Here is a 25,381-nt window from a genome sequence, read left to right as displayed (position 1 = left end):
GCAGTGTTTTTAAGGATGTCAGTGCAATAGTGTGTAATGCGTCATCTGCACCCCCAGAATCTCTTGCAATATTCCACATACACATGAATACATGAAGCTGCCTTACTTATACTCATTCAGGCCACTGATCTATCAAGATCAGTACTATCTACTCTGACTGGTAGCATGTCTTGGTGTGGGGATGGGGTCTTACACATTACCTATTTCCTGATCCTTTGAACTGGAGGTGCCAGGGATTGAACCTGGGACCTTCTGCTTGCATAACAGAGGCTCCCCCAACCTATGACTCCTTCTCTGGGGGAGGAGGTTGCCAGAGGACAAATCTTGGATTGTGCCTGGCTGTGCATGAATCGTAGAGTGGCAGTATCCTTTTGCCATTACAAGGGGTCCTAAGTGGCACCTCTCAGATTGTACAGCATAGCTCAGCATGGGGCAGTGTAATGTCTGGTCCTTGCAGGCATTCCTGCAAAAATAAGCAAGTATTGGTATCTGTAGCACCTTCTGCACTGGAAACATAACCCTTGCTACCCTGAAATCAAGCCAAAAGACATGGAATTGGCTTATATGCAGTTGTTCACACCTCTCATGTTTGGTCACTATGGTGCTGGTTTCTTTTTAGTTCAAACCATGTCAAAAAGAGCTGGGATGATTAGGGGTGGGGCTATCATCACCGATTTCGTCATTTGTGGCATCACAGTGTCATCAGCCCTTTCTGCGCCAGCTTTTTCCATGGGGGGGGCATGCGCTGATTTGATGTTTCACTGGAGCGCTGGATTGACCTATTTCCTGGATTTCAGCCTCTCCACCTTTCCTTTATGAATCCTTTTGTTAGAAGTGACTTTAAGAAATAAAAATATCCTCTTAATGTTTTACCCTACCTCAGTCCCTGTTACATAGCTACAGATCATCCAGTTCCGAATGGAGGGGAACAGTTCAAAGATTTGTGGAGTTTGGTGGGGAAGAGGCTTAGAAAGAAACATTCGAGCTCAAAAACCCAAAAGCCAAGTCTGGACACGTCCGTTTTGCCGGTTCAGTTCCCCTACTGCAGTGGTTTTTTGTGATGTCTGCACCGGATTTGCTACCATGAATAGTCACTCTGGCCACTATGCGGCTTTCCCCCCGGCTTTCCTGAGAGCGCTTATACCAGGACTTTTTAAAAAAATCTGTTTTGCAGTAGGCTGTTTCCCCATGCATACTCTTCATTCAGTTTTTGGCGTTCCACCCTCTTCACCCCCTCTCCTGCCCCCTGCCAGCCCTCTGTATTGTGATTGGCTACTCTCATCTATCCAACCACTCCCTCTCCCCTACTTTCCATTCTTCCCCCATTCCCTCTTTCCTCTTCTAAATTTTTTTTAAGACTAGTGCAGGATCGATGAATCGCTGGTTTGAAAGCAGGCAGGTGAAAGTTTCCTTTTTATTCTTTTTGTTTGGGCACTGGTGGGAATATATGGAGCTAAATGACAGTAAGAAGGGCAAGAATGATTTATGTAGGTTTTGGGGAGCTGGGGGAAAGGGCTTGGTTTCCCTCCACTATATAATATCCACAGAAAAATAAAGAACGGAGGACGAGAGAAGAGTCCAAATAGCCCCGATTTAGAGCTGATTCTCTTGAGGTGGGAACAACCTCTTTGGGCAATAACCTTTTGGAGGCTGTTTGTTATGCAAAAAGAAAGTGGAGGGGGCAACTTTGTAATTCATGAGGTTCAAATTGGCTTGAAATGTACACAAATGAGAAAAGGCATTGAGGGGGCACAAGTTTGGGTGGAGGAGGCAAAGTACTGCTACTCAGGAAATAGAGGTCACGCACATTCCTCCTCCTTGACTCTGATGTTGGAAGATCTTTTAAGCTTCTGTGACTGATACTTAGGAAAAGATGTTCCTAAGTGATAAGGCCACTCTTTTTTTTTATAATATTTTTTATTTTTCAATATCTAACATACAAAACTACTACATACATACATACCCTACAAAACAGTAACTACAAAAGACTACAATAGCACAAGGGATGGGAAGGAAAGGAGAAAAAAGAGAAAGGGAAGGGGGGGTGGGGAAAAAGGGGAAGGTAATCTACAAACACTAAACACTACGTTTCAATGCTTTCCCTTCATACTGCCACAGTAAAAAAAATAGCTTAATAAGATAGTGACGGAGTGGTTGATCATACAAATTACAAATTACAGCTCAAATTAAATCTTTTTCCCACCCCTGGGCCTCGGGCGCAATTCCCTCTGCGCAGCTACCGCCGGAGCGCTCATTGCCTCCCCCCTCCCTTCAGGCTTCGGATCCTCTTCTTTTTGCTTGGTATCTGGTCCAAATTCTGGATTTATATCCACAAAATCCCTTAGCTGATCTTCCGAATTAATCTTGTAAGCTTTATCTTTATAACTAAACCCGATTCCTTCCGGGAGTAGCCATTTGTACTTTATATCCCGTTCCCTCAAAAGAGCTGCCAACATCTTGTACTTAAATCTTTTCTTTCGCACTAAAAATGGAACGTCCTTCAATATCTTGACTTTATTTCCCAGAAAGTCCAATTCCGCATTGTATGAATTATATAGGATACTGTCCCGGACCCTCCTAGATGAAAACTCAATAACAATCTCGCGAGGCAGCTGCCGCTTCGTTGCATATTTTGAAGATGCCCGACGGACTCCCAAAATGGCACTTTTCACTTCTTCTTTAGTTGCCCTCGCGGGTATCGCTAAAAGTTCCGAGGCGAGATCCCATAAATCCTCTTTTTCCTCCTCCTTAACATTCTGGAGACGCAAAATGGTTTGTGTTCGCTCCACTTGCAGTCCGATCAGCTGGTTTTCCACCAACTTTAATTCCCTGTTCATTGCTCTCGTAAGTGACGCACTTTCCCGGGCAGACTTCTCTGCCCCCCCCGCTGCTTCTTTAATGGCTTTCACATCACTTTCAATTAAGCCCACCCTTTGATCTGTTTCATTCAGCTTGTCAACAAAGGGTTTTATGGCTTCCATAACCGCTCTTTTAACCAGTTCTTCAAGCGTCTCGCCCCTCTGCAAGGCCGCCGTAACTGACTTGCCAAGAGAAGGACTCTGCTTTCTTGCTGCCATTTTAGGGGCGGGGGGGGGAAACCGCCAATCTTCCGAGACTCTATGAGGAGGGAAAAATCCAAGTCTTCTAACCTTCAGACCCCACCACTCCTCACAGCGCTTGTAGTAACAGACGGGATTCGCTTACTTACAGGCTTTTCGCCTAATCCTGCTCCTTGCCGTTTTCAATAGCCCGGCAGCACACTGGGTGCCGCGCTCGTCTGCCGGCCTCCATAGGGACAAACGGGCGATTTACCCCCTGCCTCGATCTGTCAGAGGGCTCTTCCCGGCGCGTCCCGGACTCAGACTCCCTGCCTGAGAGTCTGGGGGCTAACCTTTGCAGATCAGCCGCCCGGCCAGGCGGCTCGGGCGCTTCCTCTCGGACCTGCCAAGAGGAGCGTCCGACATGGCTGTGAAAACGAAACTGAATCCGATAAGGCCAATCTTATTGACTACAAAGGGTCTAAAAAGGCTGGAAAAGAGAGGTAAATTTAAAGCAGTCACAGTATCCAGTATGTGTCCCACCCATGCCTAAAATCCACCTGTGGATGTAAGCATAGTATTCCTAAGAGACAAGGGGCAATGAGGGAAGGAGGAAGAAAGCAGGGCAAGTGAAGATAGGAAAGGGAGCAGGCAGGGGGAGATGGCATACTGGGGTGGGGGGTGGAGGTTGGAGTGGTGGCTGAGCTGTAATGTCAGATTCCAGAAAACTGGAGTTGGTGAAGATGTGAAAATGATGAGAGAAGGGGGGAGGAGATGAAGAGATGAGGAATGAGACTTGTGGGAGGAGGATGTGGGCAGTGGGCTTCAAAGAGACCACTGGGGCCAGTTTTATGGACAAGGAGAGGGAGATAAAGAATGAGAAAAGCAGGGAGAGGCAACATAGAGCATGAAATTCAGGGAGGAAAGCAAGAGGTCATATGTTGTCTGATCATAAATAGTGAGCATTGTCTAGGTGACATGGTATTGGAGCTTAGAGATGTAGCAGAGAGTCTAAAATAGAGAGTATTTCTCTATTTTTACTTCTTATTGTAACCCGCTCTTCCCGCTCGGGGAGGGTGGGCTATAAATCAAATAAACAACAACAACAACCTGGTATTGCATAGGATTAGTGTAGTGGAGGGGTGGAAGCAGCCCCATTGTAAGCAAGTGGAATCCTAGAGAGGTGATAAGCAGCGAGCATTACTGCTTGATGCTGGGTGCCTTTGGTAAGTCCCACTGTCATATTTACCAGCTCCCAATTGCACTTGAATAGTTCATTTTCACCATGTAAGTTAGTAGTAAGTAAGAAGCTCAGGATTGGACCCTACAGCCAACGTATTGGAGTATCAAACATACTGGTGGTCTCAATGTAGGCAACAGAGTAGGCTACAATCATGGTATAGTTGAGCAGCAGGGTTGGAGAGATGTTGCACCCATCCTAGATGCAGTCCATAATATAGTGATGTTCCTCCTATCATCTCATGTGCTCTAACTCGTGTAGCTGATGTCTGGTCCCGGGCTGTGTTCCCTGGGCTAAGAGCCATGGGCCAAGAGCCCTTTGGCTCCCACTGAGAGGCTCGTGCCTCCCTGTATGGTGCCCCAGTGAAATATCCAGGCTATCAAGCAACAGTACCTGTGTGAAGAGACAGAGGTAATAGAATCTTGTATAACATCACCATTCCACACACCCTATGGGTGCAATGCCATGGAGTATCACAATGTGAATATAATGCTCATCAATTCACATTGTTAGCATTTATTTGCTAACACATTAAATCTCAGAACCAGGCAACTTAAATACAGATTTTTATATTAAGTGTTTACAATGAATATTTCCATTGATCAGGGAGATATCTGGTATATTGAACTGTTGTTGGAAATCTGTTTTAGGAGGTAAATGGCTCGTGTAGGATTTGGTTACATCCTTCAAACATAGGACACTTCAAAAAAATCGTATGTAAGTATTGGCTACATCATTATCTGAATATACTTTATTACACTGTGGTAGTGTATACACACACAATCTGGAGCACTTAGTACTGCATAATGAATAAATCCAAGTTGTTTAACATTCCATTGAATAAAATTACTTGATAGCCTGCTCAGTCTGGAGAACCTTAAGTGCTCCCTATAGAAAGGAAGAAATTCCCAGTAGGAAGAAATGAATCATCTTCATTCTAAAGATGTGTCATGCTGATTATATGCAACTAGATGTGCTTTTAAGACTTTTTATCTTGCTTTGATTCACATTTTTGTAGCTATAATGTAATTGTACTTCTGGGTGGCAATTTAACATCCAAAACAAGTGTTAAATGTTACTTTAATTCAGTCCGCTAGCTACCAGTAGTTGTGTGGTAGGATCATGTTGAGACTGGAGAGGTTACTATAGTTAGATCATGAATTCTCCAACTCACACAGTCTATAATCTTACAGAGGCTTGTCATATCACATTTAAAGCCTTGAATGCACTATCCTGAGGCTGAAGACATGTACTGAAATTAATTGAGAATGACCATACACACTGGGCCATTTCAGACATGCATGGTCATCATCATAGCTTGATAACTGCAGCATCAAGTGGTGACCTCAGAATCAGCCTATGACATTTTGGAACCGGATGTAGAAAATTCTAATGTAGCCTCCCCACCAGCTGTAATGTCTAGGTTGGGTCTAAACAAAAGATTGTATCAAACCAACTGCCAGTGCAATATGTGCACATTTTTTCTTTGTGGCTATTTCCAACTGAAGAGGGATTTCCCATTCTCCCTGCAGCCTCCCCAATCCAAGTGGCTTTTCTCCATGTGGTTTCCATGACTTCAGGCATCATCTTTCTCAGGGTCAAAGGGCACTACTGGGAGAAAGGAACATAGAGAAAGTCTGCTACTGCCAGCATCTTCTACAGATGGTGGGTTCCAACCCTATGGCATTAGATCCAAAATGTCTTTCTGCTTGTCTTTTGGATCCTTCCATGCTCTGGTATGAATCCAACCCAATATAACTGATAAATTGCTTGTCTTTAAAGGAGTTCAATCTGCTGCTAATAACAAGGCCAGCCCCAGGGGACTGCATAGGTGAAAGAACCATCATAGATCAAAGGGAAGAGATAGAGCTTTCATATAATGACTGAGTATACAGGGTATTAATACCTTCAATAAACAAAAAACCTCTCTCATCACCCCAAACAAGATACTTTCCAATGGACCTTTTTCCTGTTCTTTCAACTGTATCATCAGATGGTATACATGCATCAATGAATGCTGCCCAAAATCAGTGCATGAACAGTAGAGGACCTTCTAGAGTCTCACAGTTCATGGACAATTTTTCTTCCTCTCCAGACGTTTGTGCATATTTCCACTAACATTGCATGTGCATATTGTCGGGCCTTTGGCTATCATCCAAACATTCATGGAATAGGAATGTGCTTCTGTTGTAGTGTATAAAGCAGACTTTTAACCACAAAACTAGCAACATAGATTGTGTTTCAGACAGATACAAATATTTTTATTGAACATGTGGACAACATGGAATTGGGTGACATGGGATGTCATGATGGCCATTGAAGTCAATAGGCTTGGTAGGGTACAACTGCCCAGGATGGCACTGCAAGTCTATCAACAGCTGTTAGCCATGACAGCTGAATCAAACATCCACATCTGGCAGTAGTCTATATATATACGTATAAAGACAAGTGTCCTGACTGACTCATCAATGCCCAGCCCAAACCCCTGGACCTAGAAGCTTGAAATTTGGGGAGGACATTCATTTTGTGGTGTAGAGGCTCACTAAGAAGAGATTTTAAGATATTTGCCCCCTAAGGGGGAAAAAAGGGGTAAAATATGTTTTCCCATAGGGATACAGCTTCCCTGTGTGGCTGGCAAGGTGCTCCTCCCTCCCCCCCAACTGCCACTCTTCCCTGAGGTCATTTGCATATGCGACCTGATTGGCCATCTCCCCAACATTCTAAAGCACATACAAGTTGCTATTGGGAATCATTGAACGTGTTCTGAGGAAAAAATACACCTCCCAGACTTCCCCTCTAGGGTTGCCAATCTCCCTGTGGGAAACTATATATATGACTGTGCCCGACTAAATGTAAATGAAGTACTATAATGGTTATGCTGAATCTTCAAAATCAATTTGAAAAAAACTTTTAAGTACCATTCAAAAGCACAAATGGCAATATCACACTCTTCTGTACATGCAAAAGGTGGTTTCATTCAAATATTCAAATCTGTCATTCATATACAGTTAGTAACATTTCTTATACCAAAACATTATTTCATACTGCAAATGCCACTGAGTATTTTCAATGTAATAAATATAATACAATGAGTGTAACTGCTGACGGGATTGGCAGCAAGAGGTGCCTGTTCCAGATTCCCCTTTCTCAAAGCAGTTACTCCTATAAAATACAAACATGAAATATACAAAGTCATTTTTCATACCTGTACATACAAAATTCATAGACAATTCATTGGAATATATTTATACTCACAATTACCAATTTGATAGGTGTTAATTCTCAATAATTACTGTAAGGCAGAAACATATCAAATTCATGTGTTGTCATCTCCACTCTTATTAAAATACATCTTTTCTTATAAAAATACATCTTTTTAAATAAAAGTTCTCATACTTACAATCACCAAGTCAAAAAGCTTTTTAGATTCAAAGTGCATAGCAATGGTCCGCTTAGTGGTGTTAGCAATTCAATCTCACAACATACAGCTGTTAAGTGTTACACCCAATTAAGGGTACATTAAAACTTCCACAACTTTTAAAGTGCTAGTGCTCCTAGAATGTCTCATAAGAATGCTGCTAGATCAAATGAATTATTCAAACCCTTTGGTTCCATCGCACGTAATTTAAACGTCCACCATGCTTCCTGCTGAAGTAAGTCCCGTTGCGACATAGCTGGTTCCTTATGACGACTCACATACAGTACAGTATACACAAAATCATTTTCACTATGTCCCATGCTCTTAAAGTGTGCTACCAACGGTGCATCCTCCACATTCCTCCGTAGTCTAGATCGATGTTCCTGGATTCTTATCTTTATGGAGCGTCCTGCGCATCCCACATACATTTTCTTACAAGGGCACATTATCAAATATACCACATTTTGGCTATTACAATTAGAGAACTCCTTCCAGTATAATCCCAGATCCTTCATTTGATGTGGTGACATAACAAAATCACACATATTGCACTTGCCACATTTATAATGTCCCTTCGGTAATCCTCTAACCACTGTCCTCCCTGTCATATCTGTGTGTACTAGTTTATCCCTAATATTCTGTGTCCTACGAAGGGCAATGAGGGGTTTGTCCTTGCAGCCTGGCAAATTTTCCACTAGGGGCCAGTACTTCCAAATTATACTCCTAATCTGTTTTGTCAATGGTGTATAATCCAAAGCAAAACAAAATCTATTTTTCTGCCCCTTTCCGGTGCCCTTTAAAACCTCCTGCCTGTCCCTCTGTATGGCTCTGTTTTTGCCCAGATTGATCACCTGGGCTGGGTACCTCTTCTCCGTAAGTTGCTTCTCTAGCCGTATCACATGTGCATGGAAATCTTGTATTGTTGTTGAATTTCGCCGCAACCTCAGAAATTGACTATACGGTAAATTGTTGCGGAGGTGGGGAGGGTGGAAGGAGTGGAAGTGTAAAAGTGCATTCCTATCGTGGGCTTTTTGTAGGGTTGTATCTGTATAACATTGTCCCTGGAGCGAATCACGGATACATCCAAATAATTGATGTTGCTTTCACTAGCTGTCCAAGTAAAGCTGATGTTACTATGCAAAGCATTCATCCATTCGCATAACTCCTCTACTACGCTGTATTCAGACACAATCAAAAAAAGATCATCAATATAGCGACAATAAAAAATGATTTTTTTCATGGAAGGGGTTCTGTACTGGATCTAATAAGAAAGGTTCTTCCAAACGGCCCATAAATAAATTTGCAACGCTAGGAGCCACGGAGCAAGCCATGGCTACCCCGCGGACCTGCAAAAAAAATTGACCCTGGAAATGAAAGTAATTATGTGAAAAGACTATATCCAATAATTCCAACAAAAAATGAGAGGGTGGACTGGACGTGGTTCTATGCTCCAGGGCCACTCTAACAGCTTCCATGACTTCCTCATGCGGGATATTAGTGTATAATGAGGCTACGTCCAGTGTAACAAACGTTGCTCTTTGGGGAATGGAAATGCCTTCCACAGCATTAATGAAGGCTCGTGTGTCCTGTATATATGATGGAAGCTGTTTAACGAACGGTTGGCAGAAGCTATGTACATATTTTGCTAATGGCTCTAAAATAGAGTCTGATCCAGAAATTATTGGATGCCCAATTTGAAGTTTTTTCAAATTGATTTTGAAGATTCAGCATAACCATTATAGTACTTCATTTACATAGTTAGTCGGGCACGGTCATATATATAGTTTGCTGTGGATTCTTTCCGTGCCCCTCTCTGTCTGTATTTTTCAATCTCCCTGTGGGGCCTGGCTTTCCTGTGTGGCTCGCAGGCTTGTGCCTGCTCGCACCCTCCCCCTCCCTGATCAGTCAGCTGTGGAACTCTTTGTTCAGAGGTAAAAATCAGGTAAAGGAAACTACAGACAGTTGAAGAAACACAGTACAAGATTCCTGAAAAGAGATTTTATAAAAAGGTCAGTATGGCAACTGAGTTTTTAAATGTTCATGGGGAGATGGTGCACGACCTTTTTAGGGGGCCATTTCAATGTGAACCTCTCACATGAACCTGTGGAAGTGCCCACCACACCACCCCTCCCTTAGTCCAACTCTACCTCACACCTCTTGCAGCCATCATCTGTTACTGCCCCAAAGAAGCCTCCTGGCAGACGTTGTGCAAGATATAATGATGCTAAAAGGAGGAAGCAACTTAGAGATGTGGCAAATAAATATGCACATCATACTGCTGTGGTGCACTGAGCAGCAGTGGGCAAGTACCAGCAAGTCCCAAGGCAAGGGACTGGTGGCCGTTCCTGCAGGCCTGGGCACAGTAGTGACGGCCCTAGCAGACCTAACAGTCATGATATACCCTGATATCATCACTATCATGGAGAAGTCTATGGACGGGCTGTGCAAACATGCCATTCTAACCCCCAAGAACAACAAGGCTGCCATCATTAATGAAAAACAACTTAACTCCCTCAAAGGGGTAGAAATGGAGTACAGATCTGTGTACTCAGTGGTGCAAATGGATGATGCTGTCCACTACCCTGTGGAGTTCCTCAACATATTCAACCCTCCTGACTTCCCAGCCCACAGGCTTCTCAAGTGGAGGTTCCAGTGATGCTGCTCCAGAACCTCAGCTCACCCCAACTTTGCAATGGCACTAGACTACGAGTGAATGCCCTCCACAGGAACATCATCGAAGCCACATTGTTCACCAGCAGTGCTCGGCAGCGGGGGGGGGGGGGAGTTGGTGTTCATATCACGCATACCACTCATACCATCAGATAACCTGTAATGATTCCAAGTAAATGTGTGCATGTGTCTTTAAATGCTTGGTTTGAGCTAGGTGAAGAGTGGGGGTGAGAGAGGGAAGAGTGAGTGATGTGATTGGTTGATGACTGAGAGTGTGGGCGGAGTGAATGCAGTTTAGACTGACAGTGCAGGGAGAAAGGTTTCAGTCAGAAGAAAGCAGGCTAGCTGTGTGCTGCCTGAGTATACTGAAGTATTTATGACAGAAATATAACCTGTGTGGAACCTGAACTGAGCATGTTTGTGAAAGGACACTCAGTCAGGGAAAGAGAGGCCAGCTGTGTGCTGCCTGAGCAGGTTTCATATTTCTGTGAATGAGAGTCAGAGAAAGAGAGGCTAGCTGTGTGCTGCCTATATTTGAAGTATTTGTGAGAGAACTATTGAGTCTAGTGAAGGAGGCTAACTGTGTGTGAAGCCTTAGAAGAGATCGGTGTGAATGAGTTTATAGGAAGTAACTTTAAGAACTAAGAACTACTTTTATGAAACCAATACGCTTCTTGAAAAATAAACATTTATTTTGTTTTGTTATATCCCAGTGTAGCTATCATTGCTATATCCCATTCATATCCTCAGGGCCACATAGATCCACGAAGGAGCCTGATGCTTAAACACATTACCAAAGGGGAAATTTGAATAAAATATTTTGGAATAATATATTCCTGGTGGCAGCAAACTACCCAGAGGGTGTAAGGGGAAGATTAAAAGAAAAATCTACCCTGAAGAAAGTACAGGTCATAACATAACCTCTTCGAGTTCAAGAGACTGCTGTTCCCCCTCAAGGTCTGCTTTGCTATGACAATCAACAAGTCCCAGGGGCAGACATTGAAGGTGGCAAAAATTTACTTGAGGGAGGACTGCATCTCACATGGGCAGTTCTACTTGGCTTACCACAGAATGAGCTCACCCAGAAGCCTGGTGATCCTAGCTCCTGAGGGGAAAACCACGCATGAGGTCTACAAAGAGGTCCTTCAGTAGAAAAAAAAGGTTGTACGTATTTTTCACTTTATTGAACTACAATATTTTCCTTTTAAAATCTCTTCAATAAATGTTCCATTTTGAAATTCACTTCATGCTTCACTTTATACAAACATCTTTGTGACTCTCAGGTACTATGCTATTATACTACAAAACCAACTCAAAAACAAAACCCACAAACCAAAAAATGTTACATACCCATAAGTATTATAACTGGAATTAAAGTAGTTAAATACCGTAGTGAAGCATGGGCATCAAGATAGTCTATATATATAAAGACAAGTGTCGTGACTGACTCACCAATGCCCAGCCCAAACCACTGGACCTGGAAACGTGAAATTTGGGCAAAATATTCCTTTTGTGATGTAGAGGCTCACTAAGGAGGGATTTTCAGAAATTAGCCCCCTAAGGGGGTAAAAAGGGGTAAAATGTGTTTTCCCATAAGGATACAGCTTCCCTCTGTGGCTGGGAGGCTGCTCTTCCCCCTCCCCCCACCAACTGCCAACTCAGCCACTCTGCCCTGAGGTCATTTGCATATGTGGCTTTGGTTGGCCATCAGCCCAACATTCTAATCAGTATGCAGGACACACGAAGTACTCAGGACACATTCAGTTACTCCCAGTCATTGAACATGTCCTCCTGAGGTAAAAATGCACCTCCACTCTAGGGTTGCCAATCTCCCTGTGAGGCCTGGCTTTCCTGTGTGGCTGGCAGGCTGATGAGTCAGCGGTGGAACTGTGTTCTGAGGTAAAAATTAGGTCAAGGAAACTGCATACAGTTGAAGAAAGACAGTACAAGACTCCTGTAAAGGGATTTTATAAAAAAAGTCAGTATGGCCACTGAGTTTTTACATGTTCATGGGGAGATGGTGCACAACCTTTCTAGGGGTCATTTCAGTGCGAACCTCTCACATGAACCTGCCAAAGGGCCCACCACACCACCCCTCCCTTAGTCCGACTCCACCTCACACCTCTTGCAGCCATCACCTCTTACTGCCCCAAAGAAGCCTCCTGGCAGATGTTGTACAAGATATAACGATGCTAAAAGAAGGAAGCAACTTAGAGATGCGGCAAAGAAATATGCACATCGCACTCCTGCAGTGCACTGAGCAGCAGTGCACTGCAAGTACCAGCAAGTCCCAAGTCCAAGAGAAAGGTGACCATCCCTGCAGGCCTGGGCACAGTAGTGACTGCCCTAGCAGACCTAACAGCCACGATATATCTTGATATCGTCACTGTCACAAAGAAGTCCATGGACGGCCTGTGCAGGCGTGCCACGCTGATCCCCAAGAACAACAAGGCTGCCATCATTAATGAAACACAACTCCCTCGAAGGGGTAGAAATGGAGTACAGATCTGTGGACTCAGTGGTGCAAACGGATGATGCAGTCCACTACCCTGTGGAGTTCCTCAACATGCTCAACCCTCCTGGCTTCCAAGCCCACAAGCTTCTCTTCAAAGTGGGGGCTCCAAAGTGGGGGAAACCACCAATGAAGTCTACAAAGGGGTCCTTCAGTAGAAAAAAAAGGTTGTACATATTTTTCACTTTATGTATTGTGTTACAGTCTTTTCCTTTTAAAAATCTCTTCAATAAATGTTACATTTCGAAATTCACTTAATCAGTTTTAGGCATCAACATGCTTCACTTTATTCAAACGCTTTTGTGAAGCTCGGGTACTATGCTATTATACTACAAAACCAACTCAACCCGCCCCCCCACCAACACCAAAAACGTTACTTACCCATAAATATTATAACTGGATTTAAAGTAGTTAAATACCATAGCAAAGCATGGGCATCAATCTAGTATACATAAAATACTAGTTGCCGAGGGAACAAGTAGTGAGGGAGGATTATTGTCTATGTCCTTGTGGGCTTCTGGCTGGCTGTTACGCAAGGATGCTGAACTAGATGAACCTTTGATGTCATTAAGCAGAGTTCTTCACATATTCATAATGTTGGTTTTCTTTTTCAGCTTCTAATAACTTTCAGACTGGCTCAAACATTCACAAAATTGAAGAGTGAAAGCAGAATGAAATCCTTTGCTGTTTGGTGCAAATTAATTTTCAGCTGCATCAAATCTACTGTTTTTGCTTAGCATCTGCCTAGTATTCTCCACTCAGCAGCACAGGAGAATATGGTTCAGCATGGCATGATGTTATATTGAACAACCCTCCCCCTACTTGGCAAGGGGCTGTGGCTCTGCAGTGGAAGAGTCTCTGCTTGGCAGAAGGTTCCAGGTTCAGGCTCTGGCATCTCCAGTGCACTAAAGGAATTTGGGGGGGGGGGGGGAATTAGCAAGCAAGGAAGACAGCTATGCAAGAGGCTAGTAACCTCAGGGATCTGTTCACCAATTTTTACAGGTCCCTTCCGTTATAACAAATGAGGCTGGTGCTTAGAGTCAAACAACGATTTTTATTAAAGAAAAAGACTTCATGCACATACACACAGAATTGCGGGGTAAGATAGTTACACACACAGAGTCCTAGGAAGCTAGCTAGAAGTTGGGAATAGAGCGAGGGGAGCAAGTATATCTACCTATCCAAAGAGTAGTCCAGTCCAAAGGAGGAGAGAGTAGCTTCAAATGTCCAGCGTTCTCGACCAGGAGGGCAAGAGGCTTAGGGCAAACCTCCAGGGAACAGCGCTTTGGATCCAGCAAATGTGTACAAAGAGAGAGAGGCTTAGGAAAGCAACCCTAAGGGAGCAGCCAGGAAGCATGCACAATTTGAATCGACCAGGCCCTACCTTTATAGGTAAAACGTGCCCTGAGATGGGAGAACCCACCTAGCCGTTAGAACAAAGACTCCAATGGTCAGTTACTGGGATTGTCAAAAGGTCTGATTACCTTGATTAGTAGCTGCCAGGGCATGTGAAAGCAGATGCAACATTTGTTCTACTGCTGCACAAAAGGGACAGTTTGTTAATGAAGTCCACCGGAGCTAAGTTGATTAATTTAATTGGGGGAATGTACTTTCCCAGAAACACTGTAAATACTTATGAAAGTCATTTGATTAGCTCCTCAATCAAGGACAGGAGATCTCATCACGGAAGAAGGGGAAAGAATGTGTTAAGTGGGGATGACTCTGCGAGACTTTTGTTGCACTGGATTCCTTAGGGGCTGGGGAGACTGCAAATCCAATCACCTCTAATCACTCCATATTCCTAGGTGGCATTCCATTCATGCCTGGAGCTCCCAGGCGGGACTCAGCAACTGTTAGCTGGAGGCTCTCTGGTGACAATAACAACTGCCATTTTAAATCCAGAGGCCTGGTGATTTTTTATATCACAAACAGCCATGTTAAAATGGCTATTAAAGATGGTGCAGGGCCGACTGCTTACATCTGCTGTGAAGAGTTGCTGTCAGTCTGAGTAAACAATGCTCAATTCTTGATGGACCAATGGTCTGATTCATTATAAGGCAGCTTCATGTGTTTCCATGTGTATGTACTTTCTATAATTCAGGGTTTCCTGCCCTAGCCAAAATATGCTTCTTAAGAAGATATGACTGCAGTTCCCACTGTACCAGTTTTCCGTTGGGTGCAGAATGCAGTTAAAACTGAAATGGAAATAAAAATATAATAACTTTGAATATTTATTTATCTTGCAGTATTCCAGGTTGTGTGCGGACACAGGTGGCAATTATGCAGTAAGTTATAAGTAAATCTAATTCTACAACAAAATGCCTTCTGCTTTTGCTCTGACACTGCATTAAACAGAGTCCAGTAGCACCTTTAAGATTAACCAATTTTATTGTAGCATAAGCTTTCGAGAATCACAGTTCACTCCAATCACCACCCCCGACAGAAAAGAGGCATAATGAAAACATTAGTGGATCGTGCAAGACAGATATGTGAGCCGCACTTTCTCAATGAGGAAATTAATCATCTAAACCACGCACTTCAGGCAAATGGCTACTCCAGAAATGAAATCCGAAGAGCAATCAAACCCAGGATGAATCAAACAACCAAGGAAAAACAGTCTCCTACAGGAAAAGTGTTTTTGCCATATATCAAAGGAATTACTGATCAGATGGGAAAGCTTATGCAAAAGCATAACCTTCAAGCAGTATTCAGACCCACCCGAAAAATACAACAGATGCTACGATCAGCAAAAGACAGTAGAGACTCCCTCACCTCTGCAGGAGTATACCGTATACCCTGCAGCTGTGGACAAGTGTACATCGGGACCACAAAGCGTAGCATCCAGACAAGAATAAAAGAACATGAAAGACACTGCAGACTTGGACAACCTGAAAAATCAGCAGTGGCTGAACATAGCCTAACACAAACAGGGCACAGTATCTTATTCCAGGACACCAAAATACTGGACAACACTTCCAACTACTTTGTCAGACTGCACAGGGAAGCCATTGAAATTCACAAGCATAAGCAAAACTTCAACAGGAAAGAAGAAACCTTAAGAATGAACAGAGCATGGTTTCCAGTTCTGAAAAACACCAGGCTAACAAAACACTCTATACCCGACAATAGCCCTGCGGAGAAGATTAGCACATCAAGCACCAATCCATATGCAAAAGAACCTCCTCAGGATACAGTGAAGCCTTCCGCCATTAGCATTCCACACCCTGGGAGACTCTTACAGGATGACTCAGCTCAACCCCACCCCTCCTGAGTAGATATAAATGACCTGCCAACACCTTTTCCACACTGTGACACTGAGAGATCTCTGTCTTTTGGTGCTACACCTCTGAAGATGCCAGCCACAGCTGCTGGCGAAACGTCAGGAACTACAATGCCAAGACCACAGCAATACAGCCCGGAAAACCCACAACAACAATCACAGTTCTCTTCGTCAGATGCATGGAGGGCAAAAAGAAACTGGTCTGCCCTCCATGCATCTGACGAAGAGAACTGTGATTCTCGAAAGCTTATGCTACAATAAAATTGGTTAGTCTTAAAGGTGCTACTGGACTCTTTTTGATTTTGCTACTACAGACTAACACGGCTAACTCCTCTGGATCTATGACTGCATTAAACAGAAGTGCATCGGCTTCCTGTGAACATGGTCTTACGCAATGTTGCTTATTTCTTCTGATGGGCCGCTGCCTAACTGTATCACCTTTGATAGTCATATTCTATATCATTTCCTATCTTACATTTATGGCTTGTTTATCTTATTACTGAAATAGATTGTTAGAAGATGTTTTTATTGTATTCACTTGAACCTTTAATTTGCAAGCAGGAAATGTATATCTTGAAGAACATTTACTTGGACAGCCCAGTCCTAAGCCCTGAGTCAGTGCCCTCACCCGTGCATTGACATAAATGTGGCGCTGCTCTGCCGCTCCCTATGGACTTTTGCAGGAGAGCCACACTGGCACAAGAGCTCAGCAAGGCGAGGTGCGGCTGCCACCAAGAACATCTGTCCACTGTTCCCCTGACAACCCCACCCACATCAGCCAATGACCACACCACTCCTCTGCAAGGCAGGCAAGGGGCAAATGGTGGTGCAGCCAAAGGGGAGGCCACAATCCCCCCTGCTCATCAACATCCCTGCTGGGGGGGGGCAAAGGTAACACTGAGAGTGTGGATAGGGCACCCGCCCTCTCGCCTGTCCAGCCCTCATTTCCTATAATGGCTAGGCTGGTGGTTGCAGCTCCGTGTGCCTGCAAATCCTCCCTCGCTGCCACCACCATGAGAAACAGGTTCCCCCTCCCTGAAAAGTGGGACCAGAAAGGCGACAGGACCCGGCAACGGTCAAACTTGCAGCCTGCAGCACTTGGGACCAGCCCCCAGGTTCCAGAGAGGCAAGTGGGGTGGGGGGGGTACTTCAATGAGTGACAGGAATGCCCATTGGAAACCATGCAAAAGGCCAGAAGGCCCATTGGAGGGGATGGGAGTGAAAAGCACCCACAGGCTTGCGGTGGCACCATTTGAACACATCACTGCATCACAAAGATCCAAGGAGAACGTGGGCTGGACCTCGAGAGCCATGCTCCAGTCCTTGGGTGACGCCCCCCAGAGTGGACTGACAGCCTCCTCCCCACGCCAGATTTCCCAAGTCTATCCCTGCCTGCACAAACAGCGAAAAGGAGGGTTGTCCATCCTTCCAGAGGAGGAGCCCTGGAAATCCCAATATGTCACTCCACATCCCACACGTCCCAGCAGCAACCTCGCCCTTCCCCCACGTGCAGCCACTAGCTTCCTGGCTTATCAGATGCCAGCAGCTCAGACTGTCAGAGAATGAAAGTCCTCAGTGGTGCCCCCCCCACCCTGCCAGACATTCATGGGCCACACTTCAATTCCCACCCCACTGCCTGAAGTTACATTGAGGGGGGAAGAGGCCAGGGAAGCTGGTCGGGGTGCCACTCGAAACCTGCTCCTTTTGGCAGCAGAGCCCATCCCATCCATCCCAGCCCTGAGCCAGGAAACATTTGCGGGGGTATGTGAAAAGACATCCTGGTGGGGAGTTGAAGGGGGGCTACTGTCAATGTCAGGGAAGCAAGCAAACAGACAGGCAATTTGTTGTTTTTCAACACATTTTATTAAACTGGAAAGTGAAGAGGTTCTCTGGACATGTGTCTTGCCAATGTCTGTTGGTTGGGAAGAGAGCAATGGCAGTTTGCACAGCAGTCAGAGCCGCAAAATCCATCCCTTGTCCTTCCCTTACAGGAACGAGGCTGAGATGCGGCCGGCCTTGTGAAACTGCTCCCTGGGCTGGACCTGAATGACACTCTTGGAGGATCTCGGGGGTCTGGAACAGCCATGCTCCTTGTTCTCCCTCATAAGTTGTGACCTGCCTGAAAGGGAAAGAGACACATGTGGCAAGAGACCCAGCCTGGTCCGAGCCCCAGCCCAGTCTGCCATGTTCTGGGAGGGAGCGGCTGTGGCAGCACCAGTATCACAGGCCAGCCTGCAACCATATGTTGCATGACCCTCTTGTGAGAAAGCGCTCCATCTCAGAATGATTTTATTCTGTGAGGGAGAAAGTCAAGGGGCTGAGGAGGACCCTCCATCAACAGGGAGTTATGAACATCTTGTAAACCTGACCTGCGGCCACACTTCCTCCACTGCTGGGAGGGGCCTTGGCTGAGGGAGCCTGAAAAGAACCCCCAAATGGGTAGCTGATGCCCCCTCCAATGGCTGTGTCAAGAGCAGATTTCTGGGAACTGTTTCTGTGGCAGGCAGGCGCTGTCGCAGAGCCCCCTCACTGTCAAGCCTCACCTGCAGAGGCTGGTGTTTGGGAGGGTTCAGATGAGGGGGGCAGCTGGCACACATCAGTGAGCTGGATTAGCTGCCGCCCCACTGCCTTCTTACCTGTCAGTGCCCTCTCGCCCCTTCCCGAGCTGGGACTCCAGAGTCAGATAACCTGCGAGGGGACTTGGGTGGTTGTTGTTAGTTAGACATTCTGGAATTTGCTCTTCTTCCCTTGAGTGAGTGCAAAGTGCTCCCAATTTTCCACTAAGTCCCCCCCAGTGCACTCATGACCCACCACCAAGAGTACCCACTCTCCCGCCTCGCGCACAAAGCCCCACAGCAAGGGGCTGCCGGGCAGAGCCTCTGGTCACCACTCACCTGAGTTTATGAGCAGTACAGCCGGAGGTTATGTAGGGTGCGTGGACAGCTGATTGGGCATGGGGCGGGGGGCTCGCCCATCCTGGAAGCGGTCGCAGATCGGTCCCTGCGGTAGTTGCTGTCCTATGTATGCTCTGTTTGAGCTGTGGGGGCGGGGCTGGGCACAGGAAGAGGGGCCTGAGTTTTCCTGTTCAATGGTTGCCTATGGGCTACACCTCCTTTTTTGTGGTGTAACTTGCTGCCACTGCAGGGGGAGTTCCTGGGCCTGGGGCAGCTTAGGAAGCTGACTAACGTTCAGCTCGCCCCCTACCCTGGCACCTCCAGCACTGGAGTGGGACCTTGTGCTGCACTTCTGCCTCCGTCCGTCCGCCAAGCATCCCCATCAGCGGCAGCCCAGCCACAGTAGCTTGCTTGGGCAGGTGCCAGCAGAGAGGGGGTTACGTCCACGTAAGTGCCATTTATGCCCATGCAAGCCTTAGTTCTCTCCTTGTGCACTTTGCACATCTTCCATTAGGATTGCACAGTTAGTCTAGTTATGAGGTTTTTAATTATCTCCCTTTTAGCTGGAATAAAGTGAAAACAATCTAATAGATTTTTCTAACATTAATTTTTCATGTCCTGACATGAATGTGTTTGTTAGTTAATTTTAGAGCAATTTTCCCTCTAGATAATATGAGTTTTAAAGACAAGGATTAGCAGGATGCCGAAATCTTTGAAACAAATCAATATACACAAATTGAAATAAATGCCTCTGAACTGAATTACTTCCCCATTTTCAACAGACTACACTGTTCTGATAGAAGATGAAATTAACTGTCTGTTGTCTTAGAGATGTAGCAAGTAATTCTTAGACTACTCTGGCATTATTTTATCTTCTTAATATAGCAGTTTCTAGGAATTCATTTGCATACAGTCTTAAGATGGTTCTGGAGCAGCATAGGTTGGCAATTAAGTCCCCATGTCAGTGCAATGCAATGATACCAGTTCAGGGGCCAGATATAGGTGCCAGCAGACAAAGAGTGGGATGTAGTTGGCATGCCAGACTGTTTCAATCTACGGTCCTGCTCATACAGAACAATGTTACACTGGCAAAAGAGGCAGCAGTAAAAGTCTGAACAGTACCATTGAAACAAATGGGAAGAAAAAAGACAACTGTTGTTTCCCTTTGTTAGCCACAGTGAACTTAGGATTTCATCCCAGTGCACCTAAGTGGTATGTATAAACCTCAGATAGAACACCCAGTCTCAAATGATAGGATATGCAGCACCTCTGGCCTCTTGTGTTGTCCGTGCATGTGTATATATGTTTGTATGGGGGGGGGGGGGTTGTTGGTGATGAGAAAGGGAATTTTCACAAAAAGGGAGTACTTTGCAAAAATAGCCAAAATGGTAAGAAGCACTGTGATTATATGTACCCTACTTCTCTAAAAAGTCAGAAATTCCAGGGCTAACATTGACTTGGGTTGGCTCCCTTTGGGGGAGAAATCACTGGAGACTAGTGCTTTTGCAGTATTTGCTTAGGATTGCCAGATGTCCAGATTTGTACCAGACAATTGGGTATTTGTGCTGCTGTTCAGGAAGTAAACAGAGAAAAGACCAGACGTACAAATGCCCGGTGTTTTCTAATTTAGAGTTCCAAGAAACAGGTCATTTCAAAGGGACAGAGTTGGGTGTGGGTTAAAATAGAAAGGAAGTGAGAAAATAAAGGAGCTAAATAAATAAAATCCTAGGGCTTGGCTGTGAAGAGTGGGCTGATGGAAGGCAAACTGTAGCTGGTGCTAGCATTTCCATTGTTCCCTAACTGAGAGAAAGAGAACATGGAGCTCCTTCTCAGGTGACGTAGTGGTTTCTCCCCCTCTGGGAAAGGAGCAGGTACAGTTTTATTGTCCTTGTGTTCAGGAGGACCTGCTTTTCTGCCCCACCCATCCACCCACACTCCTGATGTAAGATGGGCAATTAAGACACAATTTTAACACAACATAGAAAAGAATCGCTCACAATTGAAGGACCATAAGTAAAGATATTTTAAGACTTTCCTCCTAATATAATAAAAAAAGAAAATAATTTGGAAATTTGAACAAGCATTGCAAGAGAAGCAAATAAGGTATTGTTGGTTGTAGATTTTCCCAGGGTGTGGAATGCTAGTGGGGGGAAGCTTCACTGTATCCTGAGGAGGTTCTTTTGCATATGGATTGGTGGTTGATATGCTAATCTTATCTGCAGAGCTATTGTAAGATGTAGAGTATTTTGTTAGTCTGGTGTTTTTCAGGACTGGAAACCATGCCCTATTTATTCTTAAACTCTTCTTTCCTGTTGAAATTGTGCTTGTGCTTATGAATTTCAATGGCTTCCCTGTGCAATCTGACAAAGTAGTTGGATGTGTTGTCCAGTATTTTAGTATCCTGGAATAAGATACTGTGTCCTGTTTGAGTTAGGCTATATTCAGCCGGTGCTGATTTTTCAGGTTGGCCAAATCTGCAGTGTCTTTCATGTTCTTTATTCCTGTCTGGATGCTATGCTGTGTGGTCCCAATGTAAACTTGTCCACAGCTGTAGGGTATGCAGTATACTCCTGCAGAGGTGAGGGGGTCTCTACTGTCTTTTGCTGATCATAGCATCTGTTGTATTTTTCTGGTGGGTCTGAATACTGTTTGTAGGTTGTGCTTCTTCATAAGTTTTCCCATCAGATCAGTGATCCCTTTGATATATGGCAAAAACACTTTACCTGTGGAAGACTATTTTTCCTTAGTTGTTTGGTTTATCCTTGGTTTAATCACTCTTCTGATTTCATTTCTGGAGTAGCCATTTGCTTTAAGTGCATGGTTTAGATGATTAATTTCCTTGTTGAGAAAGTGCAGTTCACATATCTGTCTTGCACGGTCTACTAATGTTTTTATTATGCCTCTTTTCTGTCGAGGGTGGTGATTGGAGTTTTTGTGTAAGTATCGATCCGTGTGAGTTGGTTTCCTGTAGACCTTGTGACCTAATTGAAAGTTTGCTTTAATAATAATAACAACAACAACAACATTTGATTTATATACTGCCCTTCAGGACAAGTTAATGCCTACTCAGAGCAGTTTACAAAGTATGTCATTATTATCCCCACAACAAAACACCCTGTGAGGTGGGTGGGGCTGAGAGAGCTCCAGAGAACTGTGACTAGCCCAAGGTCACCCAGCTGGCTTCAAGTGGAGGAGTGGGGAATCAAACCCAGCTCTCCAGATTAGAGTCCCGTGCTCTTAACCACTACACCCAAACTGGCACTCCTTGCAGATGACCAAGGTATCTAGAAATGGGAGTTTACCCTCGATTTCTTTTTCCATGGTGAATTGTATGTTCGGGTGAATATTTTGAATTTTTTATCAAATATTATTAGAAGGATAGATTTTAATTTTTGGAGATATGAATGGGGTCTTAGATTCTAAAAAAGACAGATTTAAGAATGTTGGAGGAAAACTCCCTGAAAATGTTTTCAGCGACATGGGAATTTTAGAACTGGAAGAGTTTTGGAGACAACTTCACCTAGATGAAAGAGATTATGTAAGAAAGAAGATGGAGATTGACAGCACAATTCTGAGGCCCATGCCAGTGCCTGTGCCTCTGTGCCTGCATAACTGTGGCACCACCAGTCTGCTCCTTAATGACTGCAGGGCTCGGTTTTGGGCCCGGTACTTTTCAATATTTTTATCAATGATCTGGATGAAGGAGTGGAAGGGCTGCTCATTAAATTTGCTGATGATACCAAATTGGGAGGGGTAGAAAACACCCAAGAAGATAGAATTAAAATTCAACAAGACCTGAATACTCTGGAGAAGTGGGCAGCTGTGAATAGGATGCAATTCAACAAAGACAAGTGCACAGTATTACATCTGGGCCACAAAAATGAGAAAGCACAAATACTGGATGGGGGATACACTTCTGGGCAGTAGTATATGTGAAAGGGATCTTGGGGTAAGAGTGGACTGTAAACTGAATATGAGCAGTCAGTGTGATGCGGGTGGCAAAAAAGGCTAATTCAATCCTGGGTTGTATCAAAGGGGCCATAGCATCGAAATCGCAGGAGGTCATAGCCCCTCTCTATACTGCCTTGGTCAGGCCGCACCTGGAGTACTGTGTGCAGTTCTGGAGGCCTCACTTCAAAAAGGATGTGGACAAAATCGAGAGGGTGCAGAGGAGAGCGACGAGGATGATCAGGGGTCTGGAGACTGAGCCCTACGAGGAAAGGCTGAGGGCCTTGGGAATGTTTAGTTTGGAGAAAAGGAAGGTTGAGGGGGGACATGGATTGCTCTCTTTAAATATTTGAAAGGCTGGTCATTTGGAGGAGGGCAAAGAGCTGTTCCAGTTGGCAGCAGAGGGTAGGACGCGAAGCAATGGGCTAAAACTACATGCACAAAGGTACCGACTGGATATTAGGAAAAACTTTTTCACGGTCAGAGTAGTTCAAAAGTGGAATCAGCTGCCTAGGAGGTGGTGAGCTCTCCCTCACTGGCAGTTTTCAAGAAGAGGCTGGATGAATACTTGTCAGAGATGCTTTTGGCTGATCCTGCACTGGGCAGGGGGTTGGACTAGTTGGTCTGTATGGCCCCTTCCAACTCTATGATTCTATGATTCTATGACTTTCATGGGGGCTGAGCCTGGCAAGGTGCAGCCAGGAGAGAGTGCTCCATAGTTGTCTGGGCAATGCCAGCAGAACCCACCAATTGTAGGGCAGCTGCAGTGCTGTGAGTTGCAGGGAAAGGTGTAGCCAATCTGCTGGCCTGGCTGCATTTTCCATCGCCAGTACACCCCCCGCCCCACAGAAAGCAAGTGCACAGGGCAGGAAAATCCCCTTGATCAGGCTTGCCACCTCCCAACAGAAGCACCTGCCTCATGAGGAAACCTGTCCTGTGGGAGGGGAGGGGAGACATTGAAGGTGCAGACAGAGCACCATCCCGCTTGCCCAATCGCCATTCCAGACTACAGCCAGGCTGGTGGCTGAACCACAGATTGCTTGCAAACTCCTCCCCCCTGCTGCCACTCTGAGAGACATGAACCCCCCTCCTTGACAAGTAAAACCAGGAAGGCAGTGGGACATGGTGAGGGTCACATCTGTAGCCCTTGGCACTCAGGATTAACTCCTCAGAGGCAAGTGGGGTGCAAGTTCTGAAACGAATGACAGGAATGCCCATTGAAAATCACGGGAAAGGCTGGAAGGCCCATTGGATGTAATGGGAATGACGAATACCCATCAGCTTGTGGTGGCACCATTGAAACACGCCACTGCATCACAAAGATGCGAGGAGAATGTGGGGTGCCATGCTCTGGTCCCAGGGTAATGCCCCCCCAGAGTGGAATGATAGCCAGCGCATCCAGAGAAACTGCTCTGGGGCCTATCATTCCATCCCCTTGCCAGATTCCTGAAGTCCATCCCTGCCTCCACAAACAGCAAAAGAGAGAGTGGTCTGGCCTTGCAGGGGAGGAGCCCCAGAGATCCCAGGATGTTGCTCCACATCCCATGTGCAGAGAGGGCATCCACAGCTGGGGGAGGTAGTGGCAGCTCTATCATCGCAGGTGCTGCTGACAACCAAATGAGGGATGCTCCTTTGGCAGAAAAGTGCTTCTCATCCTCACTTGGGTGTTCTGTTCCATCAACAGCTTAGAATTCTGATCCTGCGCTGAAGACAGTCATGGGGTTGTGCACCCACCAATGCAGGGGAATCTCAAAAGCAAGCAGTCACCCCAACCTGCAGCCACGCTCTTTCCTCTGCATGGGGGGGGGGGGATCCTGGCCAAGGGTGTCTGGATGGAACCCTGGCATGGGTTGCTGAGAGCTCTCCCCCCTGAAACAGCAGTGTCAGGCATGGCTCCCTGAGCAACTTCTCTCTTGGCAGGCACAAGTCGTGCTGGCTCATGGACAGGAGCTACCCCCCCCCCCCAAATGGCAGGCCTCAATTGCAGAGGCCAGTGTAGGAGGGCACCAATAAAGGGGGGGGAGAGAGGATGGTATGAACAAGTGAGCTGTGGCAGCCAGCTCCCTAGGTCCTTCTTAGCTGTTGGTGCACCCTTGTCCATCACTGAGCCAGGACTCTGGAGTCAGGTAACCTGCACGGGCACTTGGGTGGCAGTTGTTAGTCAGACATTCTGGACTTAGCCTGTCCTCCCCTAATTGAGTGCAAGGTACCCCCCAAATTTCTCAACGTTCCCCCTCTGCTCTCATGCCCCTCCACCATAAGCACCCTCTCCCGCCTCATGCTCTAAGTCCCCACAGATGGGGACTTAGAGCCTCCCTACTTATCTGGGGTCATGAGTGCCCCAGCCAGAGGTTATGTAGGGTGCCCAGGGAGCTGATTGG

This window comes from Eublepharis macularius, chromosome 8 (assembly GCF_028583425.1).
Source record: "Eublepharis macularius isolate TG4126 chromosome 8, MPM_Emac_v1.0, whole genome shotgun sequence".
Taxonomy (NCBI): domain Eukaryota; kingdom Metazoa; phylum Chordata; class Lepidosauria; order Squamata; family Eublepharidae; genus Eublepharis; species Eublepharis macularius.
The sequence above is the reverse complement of the archived record's forward strand: the minus strand, read 5'-3'. Positions refer to the sequence as shown.